The 5,734-nt window shown below is 43.8% G+C and overlaps 1 pseudogene; it reads left to right on the top strand.

Moving 5' to 3' along the window:
• The first annotated feature begins 4,340 nt into the window (after positions 1-4,340).
• LOC147728636 (E3 ubiquitin-protein ligase MYLIP pseudogene) lies at positions 4,341-5,504 on the top strand (annotated as a pseudogene).
• The last annotated feature ends 230 nt before the right edge of the window (positions 5,505-5,734 follow it).

Below are 5,734 nucleotides of genomic sequence, written 5' to 3'. Positions count from 1 at the left end.
GTTATCCAGCCTTGTGGAATTCTAGTCTGCTACAGCCTCTTCCCCCACCCTGCTGGCGAATTTCAAACTCCCCCATAAAAGACTAGGTCCAAATGTAGAAATCTTCACAGTGACTTTGCCCAAGGTTTCCCCAATGAAGACACCTCCTCCTCTGACACTGCCTGCAGTCTTACTTCGCTAAACTTTACCTTATCAGAACATTTTCTTTGTCACGTTAATCTTTTGGGTGCTAGTTTTATTTTAAACTTTGAAAATGTATAACTCTGGTTCAACTTATTTGATTTTTGTTGTTTTTGTGTCAAACACTTTATTAAAACACGTCTATTTTTCTAACATGGTCTGGAATTGTACTTGTGTTGTGTATTTACTTTATTACAGTTTGTGTACTGCATAAATACTTTACATATTGCCTCTAAGGCAGTGATACCGAAGTATGGTCCGCGGACCCCCATGGGTACGTGACACATTCCCAAGGGGTCGGCAGGCAGCAGTTTTAAAAGCACTGCAAAATTCCTTGTATAATCAGCAGTTTTCGGGCAACAATAAAAGTGCTGAGATAACTCCAGTGATTAATGTATCTGCTGGAGGGAAATGGGAGTTTTGTCCAGTGGCAACTTTGACTCATCTAAGGTAGAGTAGAGGGTTAATATGCCGGCTGCAAAGAACATGTACTATGCATTTCAAAAGCAGAATATTTTTCCTGCATAGCTCAGTAAGTTACTGCTTTTGTCACAGAAATTCTGTTGTTACTGAGCAGTTCCTAAGTTACAATCGTAATCTAGCACAGTGAGCTATGAACTACCATCAAAGAGCTGCATGCAAACTGTATGGCACAAGTTAGTAAGTTATGTTTTTTTCCGCAATCTTTCATTATCCTGGTGCTACTAAAAATGTTTTGTCTGGGTAGAAATACATTCTTATTATTAAAGTCAATGCTAAGCACTGTGTTATGTTCTGAATCCTGGGTTTGTGCTTCTCCACACCAAGCACTCTTAAAAAATGCCTACCAGTATAGATAACATGTGAATCTTACACCTTGTGACTACCCTTTGCTGTATGTAACATTTGCTATACACTGATTTACACAAGTATGATACATTGTCTCTATAAGTGTGTGATGTAAAGTGCTCCGACACACTACCGTGGTATAAGAGGTGCTATCAAACAAATGTAATACATGCAACAGAGAGGCTATGGAGAGATAACAGGCCCTGCTGGAGGATGATAGTGAGGGAATCACTTAAAAGCCCCAACAATGATTGTTGTATCCTGCTGTACAGTAAGGTCATAATTTACTATGCTCTAAAGGCTAATACTATTCAATATATAATGACCCCCGCAATGCATTGCTCTCTATCTAACATATTACATAAGTCATGACATGGTCAGTGACATCAATGATGACATTTCAAACCTTTGTTTTTTTCCAGTGAATTTCTATTTTTTTAATGTTTTTTTAACTATAATGTCCCTGTAACCTTTGTTTTTTTCAGTGAATTTCTACGGTATTTAAATTCTATTTCCTACCTTTCTGAGTGAATTTGTAAGTTTTTTTAATTATATTTACTAACTGTAACCACTAATCTTTCACACTAAAGCCCTGATTATGATGGTTGTCTGAGAAGCGTCTGACCACCATCGCTGCGGGAATGGAACTGCCTGACATGTATTCCACAGGTCCACCCACCAAATTACGATGGGGCTGTCGTGTAGGCGGTCCAAAAAATGCCTTTTTCCATTGTGGTTTGTGCTGCAGCCCGGAAAAGGACTGCAGCACAGACAGCAATGGAAAAAGTAATTTTGCAAACATTCATGCACATCCATGCACCGTGTCCCAGGCACCATGTGGTGCCTGGGACATGCGGTGCATGAATGTTTGGGGAGACACCACATGTGCCCCTATGCCCCCATAGCAGAGGCCCATGAGGGACGGGCCCTGCTAGGGGCCCCTAAAGTCCTCTTCCATCTGCCTTTAGCTGGTGATCAGACCACCATGTAAAGGGAAAGGGTCACCGTAATCCCTACTGCAGTGCCTCTGCAGGCACCACCCCCATTGTTGGGGTTATGGTCCAACCGACACCCCGACGAGCTCCTTGAGCCTGTCAGAGGGGTTGATCAGTACCTCAAACCGCTGTGTGCCAACCAACTGCATCATAATGCGGTGGTCGGACAGCTCTCCTGGCTGTCAGGCTGATCTCCACCAATGGCCTATCGGTGGTGGTCCGCCTGACATCCTAATCGGACCCTCAGTGTATGAGTGAGTGCATGAGTGTCTCAGTGGGTGTATGAGTGTCTGAGTAGGTTTGTGAGAGAGTATGAGTGGGGCTATACGTGGCTATAGGAGTGTCAGAGTGTGTCTGTGAGTGGGATTGAAAGTCTTTGATAGGGGTGGTCAATAAAGTCCACTCTCCTGGTGGAGTTTGCAGAGTTTTGCCACTCTGCACCCCATGGAATACAGAGTTTGGCAACAACCAGCATGCTCACACCAAGGCTTCATCCTCCAACCAGTAGTACTCAAGTAGGCCCCTTTTAAGAGTAATTGAGATTGTCAGAGGCAACGGTGTAAGCAATCCCGCTATGGGGGACTTACTTTTGGCAACAATAGGGGTTCTTGGCCCCCCAATGACCCCCAGCAGCCAAGGAGACTTCATCCCCAAACCAGCAGTGTGTCAAGAGGCCCGTTTGCAAAGTAGTTTGGAAAGGGGGTAGGACCTCCATTGAGGTCTTATCACTCCTGCTGTGGGGGACTTACTTGTTGCATCATTATGGGTTATTGGCCCTCAATGTCACGCATATAAGTAGGCATAGTGTATTTATGTGTACCACTATGACTACGTATTCACTGAAAAAACCAAAGGTTACAGGGATGTTATAGTTAGGCTCATATTTCACTCGTACAAAGCCAATGAAATTCAGCAGTTATAGTTGGCTGAGCAAATTTTAACTTACATCCCATAATGCACTTTTTAATGACCTCACATATTATATCACTTGCATATCACTCATGCATGATCAGTAACATCACTGATGACATCTCAAATTACATCACTGATGAGTTCATCCACAGAATCATACCCACACACACACACACCAACACAACCACTCATACACTCACTCACACACCCATACAACTGATCCCAAACCCATTTACTCATCCATAGAGCCATCCACATTCCTATTTACTCTCCCACGCAGCCATTCAAACAGCCACTTGCTTACTCATATACCTCTACACACAGCCACCCACTCACTCACCCATAAAGTCACTCACATGGCCACTCACTCACCCATACAGATACTCACACCCACACCTATTCACTCATACAGCCACTCATACAGCCACTCATCCATACAGCAACTCACACAGTCAATCACTTATCCAAAGACCCATTCACGCAGCCACTCATTCACCCATACAGTCATTCACACAGCCACTCACCCATACACCTACTCACACACCTACTTATTCATCCATACAGCCAGTCACACACCCACTCACACACAGATACAGAGATTCACATAATTATAATGATCCTGAAACCCTTGTTTTTTTCAGTGATTTTTTTTAATGTTATTTTCTAACTATAATGTCCTCGTAACCTTTATGATTTTTTTGTGAATTTCAAACGTTTTTTTAGGCATGTTTCTCATATTAATTCCCATAGGTATTTTAGACACGACTACAGATCGAATAGAATTACACCAAATTTGACAGAAAGGTATGTATTAGTTCAGAAAGTGCCTTTTTTAATTTGGTGTAAGTCTGTTCAGTAGTTTGAGAGTTATTAAACGAAAACTAAATTTGTATATATAGGGATGCGATCCCTCTGAGAATCCTCTCGATCTTGTGCAGAGATCTGATTGGCTGCTAACACTTCAACCAGGAAGTGTTGGCAGCCTTCTTGGGACTAGGAATAGCCCTGGTCGTGGGGCTCTCAAAGGACCCTGCCAGAGCCAAAAAGCATTTTCTTTAAAATAAAGGGCAGCAAAAATCACAACAGATTTGCCAATTCAGACCAAAAATGTTAATAAAACACCAAGTGCGGTCTCGTGCACTTGTTTGCTTGCCAGCCCTCTGATGGGACACATCTTGGGTGAAACTGCACTAACAAAAGAATTGACAATGCTGCAGGAGCGAAGAGGTGACTATGTTAAAGAAGCTGTTGTTCAGTCACAGCTCCTATGCCTTTCAGCCTGCCAGTGTACAGAGGACAAAGGAGGACACTTCAATAAAAGTCAGCATTGCACCAGCCACGACCTTTATGCTTGAGGTCGGTGCAGACTGTATTTTCTGTGTGGAAGTAGCATGCACGAGAGTAGCCCTGGCCGTAGTACCCTCCATGCTGTGCTTTGTTACGAGGCCAGATACCTTGGTCATGGAGGTTGATGTGGACGCTAAAGTGTATGGGGAAGCCTGTTTGACCCTGGCACATGTTTTCCTGCATGTAAAAGCGGATCTGTTTGCAGACAATTTGCAGTGTTCCCTGGAGCAAGCAGTGGAGCTCAGCTCATTGTTGGCACAAATGGAGTTTAGCGATTACAACCAATATACTGCCAAGTACTGCTATCTCGAGCTGTGAGAGAATAAGCTTTGCACCACCACTTTAAACAATATCACTGCAAAGCACATGGCACTGGAAGGGGTGGGCTAGACGTTGATTACTTCAACTGTGGAAGACTTTGGGATGGAATGGCATTCTGTGAGGGACAACGAAGGGCCGAAATTGATTATAAGCATTGGTCCCTTAGGTGCATCCGCCTGTAAAGAAGATTTTAGCCCTGTTAAAAGAATTACATATCCAGTAATCCAGATGGCAACCCAGCCTGGCAAGAACATCTACCTGACTGTCATGAAGAAGACTGGCAGAAGTATTGTGCTCCTCTTCAAAATGATCAGCACGCAAGCCAGTAGACTCTACAGAGTAATAACTGAGACCCATGCTGACATAATGCAGTACAGCAGAGACCTGAAAGGCCACATGGTATCTTTGTTCCTGAATGAAAACATTAACCTCGGCAAAAAATATGTCTTTGACATTAGGCAGACTTCAAAGGAGTTGTACGACCTTTCCCTGCGGGTACTGTGCAGTGCTGGCATTGTGAATCTGGTACCCAGCAGTAACCAGAGTACCAAAAACTCCCCCTCAAGTCTTCAGAGCATGGTCTGAGCAGTGATAGTTAAGCGGGCCTCCACTGTCACCAAACCAAAGACCTGCAGGAAAAGCTGTGCAAGCTGAGTGAGGCCATGCTAGGGTCTGCTGCAAGGAGAAAATCAGTTTGGCCATCTGATCATGTGTGTTGACATGGTGTGTTGTGAGGGGAGTGTGTGGCAGTTACAGTTGTGCCCTGTGTGTCGATCTTGTGTGCAGCTTATACAGCATGTCTACCTGCCGACCCACACAAGTTTGCTAAACCTTACTTTGATAAGATCAATGCATATGGATAAGCTCGGGTTTGAGATACAAGATACTCTAAATAGGAACTACACTGTTAAGCAGTATTAATAGGGACATAGTCACTTCAGCATCAGCCAAAGTCAAGAATCAGAAATACTTAGCCAGCTGATGTGTATCTGACTCCAAATGGAGGTCATATCTTACCAGCCTTCTCATTGTAGAGGAACTGGGACAAGGGTGTTGTTGGAGCAGAATGCCTTTCTCTTCCTATAGACACGCTCCTCTCGCTGTAGGCTATGATTTGAAAGGTTCCTTTACGCAGTGTCACTGAGGGGGTA

The sequence above is a fragment of the Lissotriton vulgaris genome, chromosome 3_1 (genome assembly GCF_964263255.1).
Source record: "Lissotriton vulgaris chromosome 3_1, aLisVul1.2, whole genome shotgun sequence".
Lineage (NCBI taxonomy): Eukaryota > Metazoa > Chordata > Amphibia > Caudata > Salamandridae > Lissotriton > Lissotriton vulgaris.
This window is presented reverse-complemented; position numbering and strand designations above follow the sequence as displayed.